Raw genomic sequence first — 23,513 nt, 5'->3', positions numbered from 1 at the left:
GATCAGAACATCAAAAGGTCAGGTTTATATGCTGTGTTTTTCTGCTTTTCCTTTATCAAAGCTACTTTCTCATGTTCACGTTAAAGGATTACCAATCTGGTGAGCCATATATACCACTGCTACCATACCTACCAGCTCAAAAGTCCCTCTCTTTCAATCAAATCCTCCCCCAAAACACTAGCTTTTGCCTAGAGTCTATCACTGGGATTAATGGAGCCCCGTGGTTTCTCCCACAAAAAGCCAGTTGTCCGTTCACGCCTCACTGTGTCAGAGCTGAATAGCCTGTGAACAGTGTGTGAGCAGTGTGTGCTGGCTTACAACTCAGGGATAACGTTCCACTGGCATCTGCCCTAGAGGGCACCCACCCGCCACGCACCCAACCTCCCATGTGCTTTCTTCTCCTTCTCACTCGCTCAATCTCTATTTCTCCCTCTTCTCTTGGACCGGTCTCTAGGTCTCCTTCACCCAAACTCTTGGTTGTATGTGGATCCACAAACTTCCTCCTAACCCAAAGCTTTTTTGTAACAGCTGAAATGTTACATACAATTGTTTATTTCTGTCCTTCAAAAAACATAGCCCTCTTCTAGAAGCATTGTTTGTGCCATCTGTATACCCAAAAACGAAAGAGGGAGAGACTTCTGCTTTCAATAGCCCTTTCTGGAGATTCTTAATTGATTATCTCGATTAGGCTAATTGTTAGTAAGACATAGCTTCGTCTATATGGCTCAAACCATAGAAACCAGTGTTCCTCTGAAGTTACCCCACCTTCAGAATGCTAAACCAGCTCCCACACTGCATCTGGTAGTGTTCTGTTCAAGTCAAGCTTGCAGCAGTCAGTGTATTCTAATACTCCTTTGTCTTAGCCCCTTCACCACTAGATGGTAGCCCTCTCCTACAGTACACACACACACACACACTCACACTGCCTTAGAGCAACAGGCTCTTTTCCGCTCCCTCCGCCTGACAGTGAATGTCAATGTTTCCCTTAATTGCTTCCAGTCACTGTATTTGTTGCTTGCTTATGAATTAACTTGCATTTATGGGAACCAATTTAGCAGCCATCATTTAATTACACCTTAGTAGAGGCTGAACTTTAATTGGTTGGGCTTCCTAACGAGTAAGGAGGATCTGATATGGGGCTTGAGCAGTATTAAACGCCTGTTTACCTTCCTGATAGCTAAAAGCATTAAATGATATCTGCGTGACAGGATTATGATTTGTTAATTGCCGGTAATCATTAGGCCCTGATCAACTGTTGGGTAGAGTAATGGTACACGGTGGAGTGATCAGGGGATAGGTGAGATGACATATGACTTAAATAAAGCACCATTTCCCTCTGCAAATTAAAGCTTCCGGTCTTGTTTTGCTATACTCAGGGAGGTTATTAAAGATGTGCTTTCTGCCTCTGAGGTTCCCCTGAGATCATATTGACAGGCTATAATTAATACTAACCTTTCCTCTAGGCTAACGTATTGGAGAGTGCCTTTTCTCACTGCTCCCACCTAAATGCATTTTTCCTTTGAAATGGTTAAATTAATGAAAAATTAATCATATATTTTTCTATATTATTTTCAGCTAATCCTAAAGTCAATGAGGACTGGGGAGTACTGCACCAAAGCTCAGAGACCACGCTGCTGCCACAACTTGGGTAAAGATGCCTTCGAATTATTGTAATCCGCTCATACGTGCTTACATTGTATGGCTTTTCACCCCCATGTGACAATTAAAAATGAGTTGTAATGTAATGGGACGTTTATCACTGTAATAATGACTTATTCTTTGAGTTGTGCATTGTAAATCCTAAGCGAATGATATCTACAATGGTTAAAAGTTGAATGCAGAAACTAAATTGGCTACGAATACAATTCCGTGGATTTTGTACACTATGTCAATGTGTATATTTTTTAATTGCAACAAAGGGCATTTTATTTAACATAGTTCTTTCATCCCTCATTCAGACTCAAATCTGTTTTTAATTGGCTAGAAATAGACCTACCATGTCCTATCAAATTAGGAAGGAAGTTCAGGATCCAGTTGCAGAGGGAGGTGTTTAGTCCCAGGGTCCTTAGCTTATTGATGAGCTTTGAGGGCACTATGGTGTTGAACGCTGAGCTGTAGTCAATTAATAACATTCTCACATAGGTGTTCCTTTTGTCCAGGTGGGAAACGTCAGTGTGGAGTGCGATTGAGCATCTGAGCTCAGGCCATACTCAACTATAGACTCACTACCAAACCCATCCATGCACTCTAATATAAATTGATTTTATCAGTAGATTCTAAATCATGTTGAATTCATTTGAGTTAATGTTGAATTTATGTGAAATCTTTCACGGAATTTTCAGTTGTCCAAATTGTCAATAAGTTCCTTTTGTTTTTATGTTACTTTATTTCAGTACTGACTCGGCAGCCATTTTGGGAACAACATCAAATCATTTTGTACCAGAGGTGCCAGACAAAGACTAGCCAAAAGGTATCTGACGTCTTGAATTTGATTATTCATCTTCCAGTCTTCCTGTCTGTCAAGACATACAATAATAAATATCCATTCAAAAAATGTATATCTTTCTTCAGTGCTCGAGTACTGAGCTGGCTGTACGTACAGTGTTGTAATAGCACATGATAGGCCTTTTTTGTCCACTGGCACTTCAGTATTTGGCAGCCTGTGTAAATGACTGCAGAAATCCAAGTGGCCGGGGTCACTCTGCCTGTTTACACGCTTACTTTAGTGTAAATGCTGTTCCATGCGATACATAACATTTATCTACGTGTGTAAATCACCTCCAGCCATGGTGCCACTCTGCCATCTAATAACCGATACCTAGACCGTATGCAATCATATGGCACTGCCATTATTTAGATAAACTGGTTGGAATGACTGACAGATAAGCAGAGTATTTAGTCACCCTTCACCAAACACTGATATATAAATGTATTCAGCTCCTCTGCTCAAATATACATTTGGGCTGTAGCTAAAACACTTCAAACTCTGCCAGCTAAACGGCTACTAATGACGGTTGTTAGCAGATTACATTTGACGGCGAGCAGAGTTGTGTTTTGCTGTGATATCAGCAGCGAGCCGGGAGGAACTCCAAAAGGATAGCTTTTTGGAAGCAAGAGCCCTGCCCCTCATCATATGTCTTGACTTTTCCACTATATACCAGATAAAACACATCTACTCCTTGCCGTCCAGTCTTTTTGAGTTGATATTGCTCTGGCTTGAAAGGAGAATCTTCCTCAGGTTTTCCTATAGGAAACGGACCAGGACCATCCACTGTCAGATTAAAAAACACCGTCCCTCACCATTTCTTTACGTGGAACAATATTGTCATGGACGGTGTTGAGGATGCGCTTTGTTTTATTTCAATTCACACGCCACTAATGTTTGTCCGTTTTCTTTTCTTACCACATGTAATTTAATCAGTCAGTGAAATGTTACCTTAAACAGATGGTTATACTTGGTAGGGGCAGCTATCTTTGTGGGGGGTGAAAATTCAAGAAGCAACCCAGGCTTAGGATCAATGTATCCCGAAAAGTCCCATATTTGCAGTGCGACAAAGGGGTTATATAACCTCATTGGTGTTATTATTCATGGTTGAATTTACTGTTTGCATTGGTGAGTCTTAAAGAGAATACTCATAATTGTCTGCAGCAATCCAGAGAGAAGGACCCTAGCAACAAAGCTACAATGAGGAGGCAGACCTCCCTGTTCCTGACTTCAAAACCTGACCTTTCACAAAATAATTGTCACTGCTAAGCTGTAGCTTCTTTTGGACATGGTGGTAGACTGGCGGGGCAATGCTGCGGCCCGGGATCCTTCATCACAACGCATGCTTTTAAAAAATAAAAACATTTGATGCAACGTTTGATGCTCTTTAACCAGTTTATTTTGAATTTGACGCCATTTGAATTGCATTGATGCTAAAGCGATCAATCTGTTTTATTCCTTAATGTATATTTCGTAATAGTAAAGAGGTAATTTGTCGTGCAACACTTGTAGCTTGTAAGGCAATCATACTTTAAAGAGGTTTCTTTGACATTATGTAAAGCTGACAGAATCACAAATTTACCTTTTGTGATATGACTTTTAAATAAAAGCATTTTAGCTTATTTTCCATCAGTCTTGGGAATTAGAATTTGACATGAAAGCATTGATTGTTACTTTACCATGCTGGTTACTGAACATTTACTTGTGATCACTAGCCTAAAGATCCTAGCAGACTGGCCCTAGTATTTGTCTGATGCCTACACTGTATGTTACTCTCTCTCTCTTTGTTCTTTCTCTCCCTCTTCCCTCTCTCCCCTTGCCTCTGTTTTCTTTCTCTGTTCTCTCTCTCGTCTCTCCCTCTCTCTCTGGCTCAGCTCTCATCAGAAACATTGACAGAGCACCATGTAGTTCTCTGCCAGCACCAGTCACTCAGCCTCTCTGCATTCCCTTGTGGAAGATAGCCAGCCCGTTTCCTCAAGAAGCCCCCTCACCCCTCCCCAAAAGAACAGAAAATAGCTATTCCACCAGCTCATAATTCACTGGGCCTTTAAGTGGAACAATATTGTCATGGACGGTGTTGAGGATGCGCTTTGATGTTTTTCTATTCACACGCCGCTAATGTTTGTCTGTTTTTCTTTTCTTACCACATGTAATTTAAACATTTTATCATAATTTGCAGTGGACAATGTGTTACCATTTTCTCACAACTTGCGAAAGCTATTGAACCAGAAGTGGCCCAACATTACTTGTATTTTCAGCATTTGTACCCTATTAGCTTCATGGTTCTGTCATCTCGTTAACTTTAGTCCTCCAGTATTTAAGACCCATAGTGGAACAGTCGGACATCCACATCTCCATCACCTCAGACTCACCACAGGAGATCTCCTTCACCCCAGGCCCACCACAGGAGATCTCCTTCACCCCAGGCCCACCACAGGAGATCCCCTTCACCCCAGACTCACCACTGGAGATCTCCTTCACCCCAGGCCCACCACAGGAGATCTCCTTCACCCCAGACTCACCACTGGAGATCTCCTTCACCCCAGGCCCACCACAGGAGATCTCCTTCACCCCAGACTCACCACAGGAGATCTCCTTCACCCCAGGCCCACCACAGGAGATCTCCTTCACCCCAGGCCCACCACAGGAGATCTCCTTCACCCCAGGCCCACCACAGGAGATCTCCTTCACCCCAGACTCACCACTGGAGATCTCCTTCACCCCAGGCCCACCACAGGAGATCTCCTTCACCCCAGGCCCACCACAGGAGATCTCCTTCACCCCAGGCCCACCACAGGAGATCTCCTTCACCCCAGGCCCACCACAGGAGATCTCCTTCACCCCAGGCCCACCACAGGAGATCTCCTTCACCCCAGGCCCACCACAGGAGATCTCCTTCACCCCAGGCCCACCACAGGAGATCTCCTCCTTCCTTTAATAAGAACTGAATCATACTCCTGGCAACAAGAAGTAATTTACATGGCAATACGCTTCCGTAATACCTTAATATTACCTTAAAGGTCAACTGCATGATTTGCCTAATATAACAAAGTAAATAAAGACACTGTAATATGCCTGAAAGAGGGGAAATTGCATCCCCTGTGTATTTGATAATTGAGTGTCTGTTTCGTAGGAGACAAGGCTAAAACTAATTTGTGTTGCTGTTCGCGCTCAAGTCTTAATACTGTTGTTTCTCTCTAATCACATGTTCTATCTCATAATGCAGTATGCAAGAGGACCACAGAAACACTTAAGTTAGCAGCAGTTCCTTTGACTCCAAAAAGCAAAGCCTCGTCCTGGACAGAGAGAAGAATATTACCTTCCTGCTGAAGGAGCTGGATTCACTCAGAGATCTCCAATAAGAAGGTAGGCAGAAATGTACAAGGATTTTTGCCCAGCTAGATACAGGTCCTAGCTAAATGCAAAACACTTTGCATAGTTTTTTCCCAGTTTTTACTTTGGGGAACAAATATCCTTTGTCTGATGTTCTGTATTTCCTCAGTATAAAGTGCACAAATTGATTTCACACAAGAAAATATCTTGCAGTATGAAAACCCTCAATTGCAAGACTATTAAGCTCTTTAGAAAGCTAAAGGAATTGGGAAAATGCTCCTTTCATAGCTCAGTCAGTTCTGACATCACATTAGCCTTGTATGTTCTCCTGGTTCCTGTATTAGGTAGGTACTCCCGCTCTCCTCTTCCTCCTCTTTAAATAGACAACACAATAATATGTCACAGCTTCCAACTACTGAGTGTCCACTCCTCTTGTCTGTCCACAAGATTTTTCCCAACACCACCACTGTTTCCATGTCCAAGGCACAGGCCTATGACTGGCTGGTTATTGCTGTCCTTTCTTGTGTTTGGTCTGGAGCATGCTGAGTGTCCCTCTGTGTACAGACTGTCTCCTCTGCAGCTGAGTGGCTGTTAGAGAGGCTGTAGCCACGGAGAGGCCCTCTGAAACAGCTATAATTGATGCCTCTGGTTTGCAAGTAGCTGTGACTTCTGACAGAAAGTCAGGAACATTTCCCAAGGGTCTGTTTTTGCTGGTAGAGCCGTGAGAGCCGACTCTGAGGACTGACTGAGGCATGTTTTCAAAGTGTGGGGGAGGAAACACCAACTCAGATTTAAATATTTTGCTCCATCACTATCACTAAACCTTGTAAAATATCACTCCCACAAGATTTATAGGAGTTCAATAGCATCTGGCATCTGAAATATTGGCATCTAAAACAATGTGATGTAGAGGCTCCATTGTATAATTTGTTTATGAAATGCCTGAGAGATCATATATACTATTTGTATTTATCACCGCCCAGGAAACTGCCCAAGAAACCACAACAGTTATTTAGTATGTCGTCAAGAATACAGGATGAAGTCGGGTGTCTAATCGGGTGTCTAATCGGGTGTCTAATCGGGTGTCTAATCGGGTGTCTAATCGGGTGTCTAATCGGGTGTCTAATCGGATGTCTAATCGGGTGTTTTGCATGAGGTTTCTGCTACTGTCTGTGAGTGAGGATAGTTAGTGAATATGTCTGGACACGTACTGACAGGCTGCACGTTTCAGCATTGTTTGGGGTTAATTCCATTTTCAATTCATTAAACCAATTCATGAATGCAAAAATTGTAATTGATAGTGACAAGATATTTTTCAATTCATGAATGTGAATGAATGTGAATTATACTTAGCAAAGAAATGACCCTTGCCAACTTTGGTGTATGGCTTCTCCGGCAGCTCCAGGACAAGTTGGTCATGAGGGAGAAGGAGCGGGAGAGCAGGTTGGTGAACGCTGAACTGCTGGAGACTGAACTGGAGGCCCGGCCTGTGAGAAGGCCAGAGGTACGGTATGGAGGGGGGAGAGGCTAGGAGAGGGACAAACCCCAGGCCTGAGAGAAGGCTGAAGGTACAGAATAGGGGCGCGACAAACCCCAGGCCTGAGAGAAAGCTGGAGGTAGGAGGGGTCAGGGTGAAGAGGCAAATGGAGAGGAAAGACAAATGATGGGTCATTCAGTACAGACAATACAGTACAGACAGTGAGGATGAAAGAATCTCAAAGAAAGCCTATTATCTGACCATTGATTGTCATTTTAACCCTGATGAACTTGTTATTAAAAAAAACGAAGATATTGACTGTGGCAAGCAATTATCAATTTGTTTTACATGCAACTTGAGTATCAAAACGAATTAGATTACATTGTAATGAACGAATCATATTTGTTAATGTGATTTAACCGCTCCCAGCCTTCATAGAACAAATATTTGAATTTTGCTGAGCAAATAACTTTTTTTTGACAATTGTTTTTTGGGGGGGGGTGAGAGTCCTCTCCTCAACCCACCTAATAATTAAAGAAAATACCAGACGTCTATCGAGTGACAAGTCCAGCAGCCCCAACTGCATTTCATAAAATGAACTTGTGTGTTGTGTAGCCTATTTGTCATCCTCATTTCAATATGATTTGCATGGCTCAGGGAAGGGGATGTTTAATGAGCAAATTCCAGCTAAAATGCTATTGATTTTCTTACTGAACTTTGTAATGGCTTATGGCGAGGCTCACTGTTTATCATTGCGCCATCTCAGTGAGAGAAGAGAGGAATTAGCTGTTGATGGATCTCTGGGCTCCTTCGTAGTGGGATTAACAAAGGGATCTGAAGACAGTGGTAACCCCACAATCTGCTGGTTTTCAGGCAGGCAGCATACAGCGCAAGAATGTAGGATCCTGGGTCAGGTGTAAATTAAAGAAAATCTGTCCCTGCCAGTCTACAGAGACTGTGTCAATATGAAAAGTTGTATCTTCAACAGTGGGACAGACAGAATTACACAGTCATCATAAAAGCACTCATGGATGGCCAGTTTTTTGGTTTTTTTACTCGGTATGATGTAGGGCTGACCCAATTTAGTCAATTGGTCGATGTTTGGTCGATAGGCTGTTGGTCGATCGCTAATTCTTTTGTCGAACAGCTGCAACATTTTTTTTTAAATGTATGGCATTTAAATGTATGTCTTGATGAACGCCTGTCTCAGTGGAATAATTCATTGCAGAGGCCACGAGGGTGGCACACCAGTATTACCAGTAGTACATTTACCTTCATTCCCATCATTTCTAATCTACAATGTTTGTTTGGTTACTGTAATTTCTGTTAATGCATTCAATATATTTTTATTCCAGTCTTCTACAGTTCTCATTGTGAGAGTGGACACTTTGCTTGCTGAGAGCACAACCTAGGCTACACTTCTGACAAACTAGTTTGGGATTTAATTAAATTAACAAGTTGTCAATTTAGTTATTGTCTTTTGTTTGGAGTGCTCCTATCAATGTTGAGTTAGGACGCGCACCTGATGACGCATAGAAGTAGGCCCAGGCTACCTGGCCTGCGCGCAAATGTAGGCCTATAAATGTGCCCATTTGGGGATCTGATAGTATTTCTGATTGTCTTAACTCACTACCACTAATGAGCAGTGGAGCTTCTCAAAGTCATTTTTCTTCACCTCAAACAGCAAGTAAACAAAGTCTGTTTTTACATCCATTGAGAATGACATAAGTTCCTCAATGTAGCCTATTTGATCAATCTTTCCAGCTCTCTCGATTTCTACCTGCAGGCTGCAATGTTTGTATTTGTTGGCTTTATGTAGGCTATTTTTACATAGTTGGCAATGGAAATATAAATTACTTTTACATTTGTATAATTTAGGTATCATTTTTATTAATCACGTGACAATGATTTTGAGATAAGAAGACTTTATTATTAAAAAAATGAAACGAAAAATTGCGACCAGTCAGTTAGTCGAAGGAACAGACGACTCTTGGTCGAGCAATATTTTTTTGTTGTTGTCGGGGACAGCCCTAGTATGACGTAATCAATACTCATACTCATTTTGGCAACACATTAGACAAGTCATTTCACAGCTCACTCTCAATAAAACCTGTCCAGTTTTCAAACATTACAAGAACACAATGTGTTGTGGCTTGAAAAGGTTTCTTCAACCTTGTATTGAGTTAGGGTTAAGGACCGGCCAATCTCTTAACCATTCTAAGATGATAAGTACTTGGTAATGTGACAAAATGTAAACTGTTTCTTTATTGCTTGGGGCACCTATATGTCTAGAATGTGTGGAGACCACCACTTCACTTCCCCACCAAATGAGTTTGACTGGAGTTAATACCAGTGCCAATGTGTATCAGTGGCAATAACCTCCTTCCACAGGGAGCTTAGCATTGTTATTGAGCAGAAACTAATAACAATGCTTCCTCTTTCTATCTGTCTCGCTTTCTCTTTCCCTCCCTCTCTTTCTCTCTCTTTCTTTCTTACAATTTTTTCTGTCTTTCTATTACTATTTCTCTCTTTTTCTCCCCCCCCCCATCTCCTCTCTCTTCATCCCTCAGCCCTAGTGGAGGAGATCTACCAGTCTCAGAGGGATAGGGACCAGGCGGCGATGGCCTGGCTGTGTCTGTCAAATGAAGAGAGGGACGAGGCCCTGCTCCGGGCCAAGCGGCTGCAGCAAGCGGCAGCTGAGTACGTACTAAATCACCCCAACACACCACAACATAGCATACCCCAACAGACCACAGAACAGAGTTGGGGTCGATTCCGTGTCAATTCAGGAATTAAACATAAATTACATTTTCATGTTTCTTCTTTCCTCAACCCTGGCACAGAAACCCATTCTGCTTAACTAACTCGCCATTCTCTCTCCCTCTTCTCTGACTGACTGCATTTCAATTCAGTCAATTTAGAATGTCATTTACATTACATTTCAATTCCAAATTGCAATTGCTTTTCAATAAGGAAAATTGGCATTGATTTCCTGAAATGAATTCTTTGAAATGGCATGGTTGACCCCAACCCTGCCACACAGGGCCACTCTGATTAGCTAACAGACCTCTCTCCCTCTGCTCTCACGGTCACTCACAACATCAGCAGTATGTAGAGAAGTTGGGAAATAGATTGTAGAAGTGAGTAGCATTCAATAAGCATTTTCAATGAGATGCTAGTGAAAAGCATTCCATTCTCTCTCTCTCTGCTAAACTGTTATTTCCTCACTCTTTCCCCTTTTTCTTCTTCCCTTTCTATGGAAATGGGGAAGGGGAATTTTCTGACATCTATAATGGTCTAGTTTGTTTACTTGCCATTGCTTAGGCAACTCTGCTTTGTTCTTCAGGCTGGTCGACAAGGTGAATGAATGGAATGGAATGGGGGTGGTTGTAAAACGGGCGGAGGGGGAGACCAAAAAATCCAATATCCAATGGTTTGGAAATATATTGGAGAGTCCCCTCGCCCTGCGTGCGAGGTTGTCAGTCAAGAGTTGCACTGTATAGGAAATCAATCAAGTCCTTCAGACCAGCAGATATTTACCTGCCTGTCTGAAGAGGGCTAATTAATGTGATTTTTGTTTTGTTTAGGTGGTTGTTGGACGGGATTGGTTGGGTGGTGGAGTCAGTTCTTGACTACCAGAACCTTTCAAATGAAAACTGCATTGTCCACTAGGATGGAGGCAGGCAGGCAATATTTGCTGGTGAAGTTTAGAAGTAATTACGTTTCTACTTAAGGGAATATATAACTTTCTGTCGGAAGCAAATCTATACTTCAATAAGCCTTGGTATGTTGGTTGGTGTGAACTCCACTTGAAAAATAAATCCTGTTGTTTTTTGTTTCCAATGCATTCTTTACTATAAAACATTTTGTCAAACAAATGTTTTTCTGTTATTATATTTATTTGATATTACCTTTTATTCTAATTATTTAAATTGTTTAAATTGACTGGATTTATTGGTTGGCATGAAGAGCATTCAGTTAGCCTTGTTTTATGCCAAATAGCCTGGCAATCTAATTAGAAAAACATCCCTTCTCATCTCTTTATGCTTTTCAAGGCGCCGCCCAGCTTTCCTCTTAGTAAGGAAAGGGTAATTGATAGCCAAGCACAATCCCATTATCTGAGCTGGAATATGGAAAGGCATGTTCTGAACCTTTATTTTCCCAGGCAGGCAGGTCAGTGGCAGGCCCACTATGATTGAGTATGTACCTTTATAATGGGAGGTGATCCCTGTAATGCCTTTGTCAATGAGCTGAGGAGTTGTTGTGTTTTCCCTGAGAGGAGAAGACTGACTGACTGGCTGGCTGCTGGGGAAATCACAAGATGTGCATACCAAATGCCACCCTAACCCTATATTAGTAAAAGTAGGACACTATATAGGGAATAGGATTACTTTTGGGACCCATCCATTGGCACTTTAAGGAGAATGACAGGGGTTGAGAGACACATAGGCAGGGAGAGCGCCAACATGTGTTATTTTAGTACCTAACTGAAGATTCCACTTCACCTAGATTTAACAAGCGATATCAGTTCATTGTGGGAGGGAGAGCGAGAGAGACTAGCTTGATATCCATGAATCTCGTCACACACTTCTGTAATTCCAGTAGTCTTTTCTCTGTGAAGGTGCTCAGTCCTGCTGCACACCTACAAATGATTCAACCCCTCACCTCAGCACATATGGACAATTGATCCCAGTAGTTATATATAGCAGTAAACATTAATAACTTAACAGTCCTCCTCCCTCCGTGGCAAATATACTGGGTATTATCGGGGGAATAATGGTTGGGGTCTGGTGGCACTTTTAATATGTCGAGGGTGTCTTCTGTTCTTGATCATCGACTCTGAAAACCCCCAGAACAGAACTCAATTATTGGATGTGAGGAAGATTTGGGAAGTGATCTCATTTTGCTGTTCTAAGGAAAGGAAACTGATGGAGCTAACCGGCATGTCTTTTTTTCTCTCTCAATTCCCTATTTCTCTCTCCTCCTCCTCTCTCTCTGTCTGTCCTCTCTCCGTCTCTCTCTTTCCCCTCTTCTTAGGCTGGAGAATATTAACCCTGAAGGAAGTGATATGGTAAGCCCCCCCCCCCTAGGAGCTCATGTGGGCTCACATTTCTCTCACCAGAATTTCCTCAATTAAAAGGTATCAGGAAACAAAAGAACAAAGGACAGCTAAGCATATTTCAACACTATGATTATTTTAAGGAGGTTGATATTATCTCCTTAAAAAACGATTAAAAGAAAGATATTGCTATTACTAATATTCAGATCTATCCAATACACGTGCACCACTTATGAGAATGCGAGAACTGATATATTTGGTACACATCAGCTGCAGCATCTGCATTTTGCTTTGTTTTGTGTTTTTCATATTCATACAGTACCAGTCAAACATTTGGACACACCTACTCATTCAAGGGTTTTTCTTTATTTTTACAATGTTCTACATTGTAGAATAATAGTGAAGACATCAAAACTATGAAATAACACATATGGAATCATGTAGTAACCAAAAAAGTGTTGAACAAATTGAGATTCTTCAAAGTAGCCACCCTTTGCCTTGATGACAGCTTTGCACACTCTTGGCATTCTCTCAACCAGCTTCATGAGAGGAATTTTTCCAACAGTCTTAAAGAAGTTCCCACATATGCTGAGCACTTGTTGGCTGCTTTTCCTTCACTCTGCAGTCCAACTCATCCCAAACCATCTCAATTGGGTTGAGGTTGAGTGATTGTGGAGGCCAGGTCATCTGATGCAGCACTCCATCACTCTTCTTCTTGGTCAAATAGCCCTTACACAGCCTGGAGGTGTGTTTTAGGTCATTGTCCTGTTGAAAAACAAATGATAGTCCCACTAAGCGCAAACCAGATGGGATGGCGTATCGCTGCAGAATGCTGTGGTAGCCATGCTGGTTAAGTGTGCCTTGAATTCTAAATAAATCACAGACAGTGTCACCAGCAAAGCACCATCACACCTCCTCCTCCATGCTTCACGGTGGGAACCACACATGCAGAGATCATCCGTTCACCTACTCTGCGTCTCTCAAAGACACAGCAGTTGGAACCAAAAATCTCAAATTTGGACTCATCAGACCAAAGGACAGATTTCCACAGGTCTAATGTCCATTGCTCGTGTTGATTGGCCCAAGCAAGTCTCTTCTTCTTATTGGTGTCCTTTTAGTATTGGTTTCTTTGCAGCAATTCGACCATGAAGGCCTGATTCACACAGTCTCCTCTGAACAGTTGAGATGTCTGTTACTTGAACTCTGTGAAGCATTTATTTGGGCTGCAATCTGAGGTGCAGTTAACTCCAAATGATCCTCTGCAGCAGAGGTAACTCTTTCCTGTGGCGGTCCTTATCAGAGCCAGTCTCATTGCGCTTGATGGTTTTTGCGACTGCAAAACATCTTGAAATGTTCCGTATTGACTGACCTTCGTGTCTTAAAGTAATGATGGACTGTCATTTCTCTTTGCTTATTTGAGCTGTTTTTGCCATAATATGGACTTGATCTTTTACCAAATAGGGCTATCTTCTGTATACCACCCCTACCTTGTCACAACACAACTGATTGGCTCAAATGCATTAAGAAAGAAAGAAATTCCACAAATTCACTTTTAACAATGCACACCTGTTAATTGAAATTGCATTCCAGGTGACTACCTCATTAAGCTAGTTGAGAAAATGCCAAGAGTGTGTAAAGCTGTCATCAAGGCAAAGGGTGGCTACTATGAAGAATCTCAAATATAAAAAAAAAAAAAAGTTAAACAAAATGGTTACTACATGATTCCATATGTGTTATTTCATAGTGTTGATGTCTTCTCTATTATTCTACAATGTAGAAAATAATAAAAATAAAGAAAAACCCTTGACTAAGTAGGTGTGTCCAAACTTTTGGCTGGTACTGTATCAGTTGTTTTTTAATTAGGAATTGTGTGTGTATGTTAGGACCTTGAGGAGCTGCTGACCAGTGTGACCAGTGCAAATTCAACGCTGGGTATTGAGCGGAGCGCGGCGGTGATCGTGGACCGGCTGCAGAAGGCCCAGGAGAGAAGGAGGAAGATAACAGCAAAGGAGATAAGCGTTGTTATAGAGGAAAGAGACAGAGCACTGGCCAGGGTGGGTCTGACCAACACACACAGCTGTTATAGAGGAGAGAGACAGCACTGGCCAGGGTGGGTCTGACCAACACACAGCTGTTATAGAGGAGAGAGACTGAGCACTGGCCAGGGTGGGTCTGACCAACACACAGCTGTTATAGAGGAGAGAGACTGAGCACTGGCCAGGGTGGGTCTGACCAACACACAGCTGTTATAGAGGAGAGAGACTGAGCACTGGCCAGGGTGGGTCTGACCAACACAACACACAGCTGTTATAGAGGAGAGAGACTGAGCACTGGCCAGGGTGGGTCTGACCAACACACAGCTGTTATAGAGGAGAGAGACTGAGCACTGGCCAGGGTGGGTCTGACCAACACACAGCTGTTATAGAGAGAGACTGAGCACTGGCCAGAAATGACCTTGTCCAAAATCAACAACATTGTCTCTCCTCTGAATACTGAAAAAAATGGATATCTCCAACAATTGACATCTCTCCTATTTTCTCGACTTTAAGATGTCATCAAATTTGATTTGTCACATACACATGGTTAGCAGATGTTAATGCGATTGTAGCGAAATGCTTGTGCTTCTAGTTCCGACAGTTCAGTAATATCTAACATGTAATCTAACAATTCCCCCACAACTACCAAATACACATAAATCTGAAGGGGTGTATGAGAATATGTACATGGAAGTATATGAATGAGCGATGACTGAGCGGCATAGGCAAGATGCAATAGATGGTATAAGGTACAGTATATACAGTTGAAGTCGGAAGTTTACATACACTTAGGTTGCAGTCATCAAAACTAGTTTTTCAACCACTCCACAAATTTCTTGTTAACAAACTATAAATGTGTCAAGTCGGTTAGGACATCTACTTTGTGCATGACACAAGTACATTTTCCAACAATTGTTTACAGACAGATTATTTCACTTATAATTCACTGTATCACAATTCCAGTGGGTCAGAAGTTTACATACACTAAGTTGACTGTGCCTTTAAACAGCTTAGGAAATTCCAGAAAATTATGTCATGGCTTTAAAAGCTTCTGATAGGCTAATTGACATCATTTGAGTCAATTGGAGGTGTACCTGTGGGTGTAGTTCAAGGCCTACCTTCAAACTCAGTGCCTCTTTCCTTGACATCATGGGAAAATCCAAAGCAATCAGCCAAGACTTCAGAAAAACAATTGTTGACCTCCACAAGTCTGGTTCATCCTTGGGAGCAATTTCTAAATGCCTGAAGGTATCAGGTTCATCTGTACAAACAATAGTACGCAAGTATAAACACCATGGGACCACGCAGCCGTCATACCGCTCAGGAAGGAGATGCGTTCTTTCTCCTAGAGATGAACGTACTTTGGTGCGAAAACTGCAAATCAATCCCAGAACAACAGCAAAGGACCTTGTGAAGATGATGGAGGAAACCGGTACAAAAAAGTATCTATATCCACAGTAAAATTTTGTCCTATATCGACATAACCTGAAAGGCCGCTCAGTAAGGAAGAAGCCACTGCTCCAAAACCGCCATTAAAAAGCCAGACTACGGTTTGAAACTGCCCATGGGGACAAAGATCGTACTTTTTGGAGAAATGTCCTCTGGTCTGATGAAACAAAAATAGAACTGTTTGGCCATAATGACCATCGTTATGTTTGGAGGAAAAAGGGTTAGGCTTGCAAGCCGAAGAACACCATCCCAACCGTGATGCACGGGGGTGGCAGCATCACGTTGTGGGGGTGCTTTGCTGCAGAAGGGACTGGTGCACTTCACAAAATAGATGTAATCATGAGGGAGGAAAATTACGTGGATATATTCAAGCAACATCAAGACATCAGTCAGGAGGTTAAAGCTTGGTCGCAAATGGGTCTTCCAAATGGACAATGACCCCAAGCATACGTCCAAAGTTTTGGCAAAATGGCTTAAGGACAACAAAGTCAAGGTATTTGAGTGGCCATCACAAAGCCCTGACCTCAATTCTATAGAAAATTTGTGGGCAGAACTGAAAAAGTGTGTGCGAGCAAGGAGGACTACAAACCTGACTCATTTACATCAGCTCTGTCAGGAGGAATGGGCCAAAATTCACCCAACTTATTGTGGGAAGCTTGTGGAAGGCTACCTGAAACGTTTGACCCAAGTTAAACAATTTAAAGGCAATGCTACCAAATACTAATTGAGTGTATGTAAACTTCTGACCCACTGGGAATGTGATGAAAGAAAAAAAAGCTGAAATAAATAATTCTCTCTACTATTATTCCGACATTTCACATTCTTAAAATAAAGTGGTGATCCTAACTGACCTAAAACAGAGATTTTTTACTAGGATTAAATCTCAGGAATTGTGAAAAACTGAGTTTAATTGTATTTGGCTAAGGTCTATGTAAACTTCCGACTTCAGCTGTTATGAGATGAGTAATGTAAGATATGTAAGCATTACTAAAGTGGCATTATTTAGTGGCATTGTATAACGTGACTAGTGATCAAATAATTAAAGTGGCCAGTGATTGGGTCTCAATGTAGGCAGCAGCCTCTCTGAGTTAGTGATGGCTATTTAACAGTCTGATGGCCTTGAGATAGAAGCTGTTTTTCAGTCTCTCGGTCCCAGCTTTTTGCACCTGTAGCGGTGTGAACAGGCACCTGTAGGGGTGTGAACAGGCAGTGGCTCGGGTGGTTGATGTCCTAGATGCTGTTTTTGGCCTTCCTGTGACATCAGGTGCTGTAGGTGTCCTGGAGGGCAGGTAGTTCTCCCCCGGTGATGCAGACCGCACCACCCTCTGAAGAGCCTTGCGGTTGAGGGCGGTACAGTTGCCGTGATACAGCCTGAAAAGATGCTCTCGATTGTGCATCTGTAAAAGTTTTTCAGGGTTTTGGATGACAAGCCAAATTTCTTCATTCTCCTGAGGTTGAAGAGCTGCTTTTTACGCCTTCTTCACCACACAATCTGTGTGGGTGGACCATTTCAGTTTGTCTGTGATGTGTACGCCGAGGAACTTTTATAACTTTCCACACAGAAGTGAGTGCTACGGGGCGATAGTCATTTAGTTCAGTTATCTTTGTCTTCTTGGGTACAGGAACAATGGTAGCCATTTTGAAGCATGTGGGGACAGCAGACTGGGATAGGGAGCGATTGAATATGTCTGTAAACACACCAACCAGCTGGTCTGCGCATGTTCTGAGGACGCGGCTAAGGATGCCGTCTGGGCCAGCAGCCTTGCGAAGGTTAACACGTTTAAATGTTTTACTCACATCAGCCATTGGGGGGGGGGTTTGTCTTGTCTGGAAGCGTGACGTCAGTGTCCATGACGTGGCTGGTTTTCTTTTTGTACTCCATGATTTCCTGTAGACCCTGCAACATGCGTCTCGTGTCTGAGTCATTGAATTGCGACTCCACCTTGTCCCTGTACCGGCATTTCACTTGTTTGATTGCCTTGTGGAGGGAATAACTACACTGTTTATATTCAGTCATATTCCCAGACCTCTTTCCATGGTTAAATACGGTGGTGTTTTGCGCAAATTCCGCCATTTATTCACGGTTTCTGGTTAGGGTAGGTTTTAATAGTCTCAGTGGGTACAACATCTCCAATGCACTTCTTAATAAACGCACTCACAGAGTCAGCGTATAGGTCGATGTTGTTCTCTGAGGCTGACTGGAACACATTTCAGTCTAGGTGATCCAAACAATCCTGAAGCGTGGTTTCCAATTGGTTGGACCAGCGTTCAATGGTTCTCGTCCCTGGTACATTCTGTTTGAGTTTCTGCCTATAAGACAGTAGGAGCAAGCCGAAGGGAGTGCGGGGGAGGGCTTTGTATGCATTGCGGAAATTAGAGTAGCAGTGGTCAAGGGTATTGCACACGCGTGTAGCGCTATCAATATGCTGGTAGAATTTAGCCTTCTCAAATTTGCTTTGTTAAAATCCCCAGGTACAATAAATGTAGGCTCAGGATATATGGTTTCCAGTTTGCCCTTTGAACGAACGTCTGTTTAGTCACACAAACACACACCGTGAATTTGTCTGAAGCTATCTGTTTGATTTAGTAAACCAACAAACTACTTGATTTGCATTTGAGCTTATGGTAGCATAACCTCAAATATTTGATACATAAATCTTACATAAATATGTTCAACGATTTAAAAATAAACAAGCAGTTGGAAAAATGTTGGCATCCAGATATTATACATCAACATTAAAAAGTGGGCCCAGTATTTGCTTGGAAATGTGGGTTTTGATATAGACTTGAAGCTCTCATGTAGCGATTGTTAGTGTCCGGTTTTACAACAGGGTTTGTTTGAGGAGAGTTATGCAGACAGGCCACCATCGTGTGCCGATGTGCAAAACAGATCCATGTATTAGAATATGTTCATAGGAGAGAGCGTCACAGCCCCACAGTATTAGTGTTGACCAATGATCACTTGTGTTGCGAAAACATATTACTATTGATGTTCCCGAACAGATATCACTTGGTTTCCCAAATGAAGCACTGGGTAGCTGCATGAACAGGGTTGGAGAGCCCATGGCATACAGAGCACTGGGTAGCTGCATGAACAGGGTTGGAGAGCCCATGGCATACAGAGCACTGGTTAGCTGCATGAACAGGGTTGGAGAGCCCATGGCATACAGAGCACTGGTTAGCTGCATGAACAGGGTTGGAGAGCCCATGGCATACAGAGCACTGGTTAGCTGCATGAACAGGGTTGGAGAGCCCATGGCATACAGAGCACTGGGTAGCTGCAGGAACAGGGTTGGAGAGCCCATGGCATACAAAGCACTGGTTAGCTGCAGGAACAGAGTTGGAGAACCCATGGCATACAGAGCACTGGTTAGCTACATGAACAGGGTTGGAGAGCCCATGGCATACAGAGCACTGGTTAGCTGCAGGAACAGGGTTGGAGAGCCCATGGCATACAGAGCACTGGGTAGCTGCAGGAACAGGGTTGGAGAGCCCTTGGCATACAGAGCAGTGGGTAGCTCAAGGAACAGGGTTGGAGAGCCCATGGCATACAGAGCACTGGGTAGCTGCAGGAACAGGGTTGGAGAGCCCATGGCATACAGAGCACTGGGTAGCTGCAGGAACAGGGTTGGAGAGCCCATGGCATACAGAGCACTGGTTAGCTGCAGGAACAGGGTTGGAGAGCCCATGGCATACAGAGCACTGGTTAGCTGCATGAACAGGGTTGGAGAGCCCATGGCATACAGAGCACTGGGTAGCTGCAGGAACAGGGTTGGAGAGCCCATGGCATACAGAGCACTGGGTAGCTGCAGGAACAGGGTTGGAGAGCTCTTGGCATACAGAGCACTGGGTAGCTGCAGGAACAGGGTTGGAGAGCCCATGGCATACAGAGCACTGGGTAGCTGCAGGAACAGGGTTGGAGAGCTCTTGGCGTACAGAGCACTGGGTAGCTGCAGGAACAGGGTTGGAGAGCCCATGGCGTACAGATCACTGGGTAGCTGCAGGAACAGGGTTGGAGAGCCCATGGCATACAGAGCACTGGGTAGCTGTAGGAACAGGGTTGGAGAGCCCATGGCATACAGAGCACTGGGTAGCTGTAGGAACAGGGTTGGAGAGCCCATGGCATACAGAGTTTGTTCAGAATATCTCCTGTCAGGCAGCGAGTGCATGCTCCTCAAGCAGTGGTTTGATGTCTGGAGTGAAATAAGTGTTCTTGTATTTATTTCTTAGCTGCTCATATTAAGCACATGCTCTGCCAGAAGACTGAAGTAGCCTACCAGGCATCGTTGAAAAATGGACCGACGGGATAGCGCACAGCTTCCATTCACTATTGGAGTGCATACGGATGAAAAGATTAAATTGAAAATAGTCTGATGGATGAAAATATGATGACTTGATGAAAGAACAGCTGAGCACCCTGAGGCAAGGAACAGAGTGCAAACTCTCTGCTACTTTCTCAAAATAGCCCTATTTTATTCAGCTAAGTTCAATTATATTATTCTTACTATAAAATAATATAGAATAATGGCACGGGACTTATAAGCATATCTTGTCAGCGAAATGAAAAAGCCTATAGCATGGAGCATAGCCAGATAACATACAGTGGCAAGAAAAAGTATGTGAATCCTTTTGTAATTACCTGGATTTCTGCATAAATTGGTCATCAAATTTGATATGATCTTCATCCAAGTCACAATAGACAACCACAGTCTGCTTAAACTAATAACACAAACAATTATGCGTTGTCATGTCTTTATTGAACACAACGTGTAAACATTCACAGTGTAGGGTGGGAAAGTATGTGAACCTTTGGATTTAATAACTGGTTGACCCTCCTTTGGCAGCAATAACCTCAACTAAACGGAGGAGGTATTTTGGACCATTCGTCTTGACAAAACTGTTTCAGTTCAGCAATATTCTTGGGATGTCTGGTGTGAACCGCTCTCGAGGTCATGCCACAGCATCTCAATCGGGTTGAGGTCAGGACTCTGACTGGGCCACTCCAGAAGGCATATTTTCTTCTGTTGAAGCCATTCTGTTGTTGATTTACTTCTGTCTTTTGGGTCGTTGTCCTGTTGCATCACCCAACTTCTGTTGAGCTTCAATTGGTGGACAGATAGCCTTACATTCTCCTGCAAAATGTCTTCATTTTTCCATTGATGATAGCAAGCTGTCCAGGCCCTGAGGCAGCAAAGCAGTCCCAAACAATGATGCTCCCTCCATCATACTTTACAGTTGGGATGAGGTTTAGATGTTGGTGTGCTGTGCCTTTTTTTCTCCACACATAGTGTTGTGTATTCCTTCCAAACAACTCAACTTTAGTTTCATCTGGCCACATAATATTTTGGCAGTAACTCTGTGGAACATCCAGGTGCTCTTTTGCGAACTTCAGACGTGCAGCAATGTTTTTTTTGGGACAGCAGCGGCTTCTTCCGTGGTGTCCTCCCATGAACACCATTCTTGTTTAGTGTTTTATGTATCGTAGACTCGTCAACAGAGATGTTAGCATGTTCCAGAGATTTCTGTAAGTCTTTAGCTGACACTCTAGGATTTTTCTTAACCTCATTGAGCATTCTGCTCTGTGCTCTTGCAGTCATCTTTGCAGGACAGCCACTCCTAGGGAGAGTAGCAACAGAGCTGAACTTTCTCCATTTATACACAATTTGTCTTACCGTGGTATGATGAACATCCAAGGTTTTTAGAGATACTTTTGTAACCCTTTCCAGCTTTATGCAAGTCAACAATTCTTAATCTTAGTTCTTCTGAGATCTCTTTTGTTCGAGGCATGGTTCACATCAGGCAATGCTTCTTGTGAATAGCAAACTCAAATTTTGTGATTTTTTTTATAGGGCAAGGCAGCTCTAACCAACATCTCCAATCTGGTCTCATTGATTGGACTCCAGGTTAGCTGACTCCTGACTCCAATTAGCTTTTGGAGAAGTCATTAGCCTAGGGCTTTACATACTTTTTCCAGCCTACACTGTGAATGTTAAAATGTTATATTCAATATAGACAAGACAAATACAATAATTTGTGTGTTATTAGTTTAAGCACATTGCGTTTGTCTATTGTTGTGACTTATATGAAGATCAGATCACATTTTAAGACCAATTTATGCAGAAATCCAGGTAATTCCAAAGGGTTCACATACTTTTTCTTGCCACTGTGCAGCAGGCCAACTCATATTCTGTTCTTTTGAAATAAATGCTGTTCATATCATGTTTCTTTTGACCTGACTAAAATAAATCATGGATTTATTGTGATGGTGTGTATAAAATGGATTGATTATACTTTTTAAATGTAGATGTTCCAAAGGCCCACTTCAGCAGCTTTTATGCGTCGAGGCTTGGCGATGCTAAACTTGTTTATGTTAATTAACGGTCAATTACCTTGAGACCGGCAGTCTTTTTCATTACAATAACCCACTGACAAAAAGTAATGACCGCCACAGCTATACGGACGAACACACCATATCATCACGGGACTCCAAATTACTTCGATATGATGGTTATTATATCAATATTTGCGATTAAAGGTGTTTCCTCCAGCAAATTCCTGTTTTCCATCACAGCTGTTGTGATTTTTCTTTGATCCAATATGACTTTACTGTGGATGGAAACGTGGTTACTCACTCCTCTCCTAGGAAGGTGTGGAAAGAATGTCAATCATAGTCCAGTCTTCAGCAGGAAGCTACTGTGCAGGGAGTCATACATTCATCTGGATGGGTGGTCGTAAACAGAGCTACAAACTCTTTCTCGCTGGAGTTTGAGATGTGTTCTCTATAGCCTGGATTTACCAGGCCTAGTTATGATTGGGATGCTTTCTTTCTGCTTCCCTCCCTGTGGGTGAGCTGCGTCGATCTCTGTCCCGTTCAGCCCGACGCCAGGCCATTAAAAGGCAGGCATCAGACGTGTGGAGAAGAAAGGCCTCCACAACTCCACTATGCCTGCATCTCAAATGGCACCCCATTTCCCTATATTGTGTACTACTTTTGACTAGGGCCCATAGGGCTCTGGTCAGAAGTAGTCCACTATATAGGGAACAGAGGACCATTAAGGACTCACTCTGTATATATCTATAGTGAACAAATGGCACTACATGGATCTCACGCTGCTCTGGAGCAACACTTCCGACTGGTCTAGAGCCAGTCTAGTTTCACATGCCTGTAGATTATCTCTGTGAAGACGACGTATTGGTTTATAGGGTTGTTTGCGGTGCTGATTCCGTATAAAAAATAGGATCTCTAATGGGTCAATTTAGTCCCTGGGATGTGGATAAATGTGTATTAAAAGGGTATTTCCAGTAACTTCACTAGTAATGCCAGGTTAGCTGTATTGGTCAAACTTAGCTACTGTTGTATGTTTCAGTCATAATCGAAATGATTGGCACCCTTGATAAAGATGAGCAAAGAACACTGTCTAAAATAAATTATACAAATACTGAGCTATATTTTATGCTTAAAGAAAATGTAAATATTTTGTACTAATTACAATTGCTCAAAAAGGGCACCCTCCCCCCGCGAGGATAACGGCACAGCCTTTTTCTAAAACGTTGAATGAGATTGGAGAACACATTGGGAGGGATCTTAGACCATTCCTCCATACAGAATCTTTCCAGATACTTGATATCCTTGGTCTGTGCTTATGGACTGCCGTCGTTAATTCAAACCACACG

General features: G+C 42.7%; 1 long non-coding RNA gene across 3 annotated transcripts in view; it reads left to right on the top strand.

Annotated features, from left to right (window-relative positions):
• LOC106611237 (mirror-image polydactyly gene 1 protein) overlaps nt 1-23,513 on the top strand; it is an 82,501-nt gene that overhangs the window by 45,094 nt on the left and 13,894 nt on the right. The window contains exons 3-9 of one of the 3 annotated variants that reach the window (XR_001330081.2): nt 1,576-1,648; nt 2,394-2,470; nt 5,712-5,851; nt 7,218-7,322; nt 9,866-9,995; nt 12,333-12,366; nt 14,238-14,408. This is a non-coding gene — a long non-coding RNA (mirror-image polydactyly gene 1 protein). Of the gene's footprint in view, nt 1-1,575; nt 1,649-2,393; nt 2,471-3,649; nt 4,877-5,532; nt 5,852-7,217; nt 7,323-9,865; nt 9,996-12,332; nt 12,367-14,237; nt 14,409-23,513 lie in introns of those variants that run through there. The other 2 variants (XR_006770990.1, XR_006770991.1) reach the window with 2 other exon arrangements.

This window comes from Salmo salar, chromosome ssa09, assembly GCF_905237065.1.
Source record: "Salmo salar chromosome ssa09, Ssal_v3.1, whole genome shotgun sequence".
In the NCBI taxonomy this organism is placed as follows: Eukaryota; Metazoa; Chordata; class Actinopteri; order Salmoniformes; family Salmonidae; genus Salmo; species Salmo salar.
This window is presented reverse-complemented; position numbering and strand designations above follow the sequence as displayed.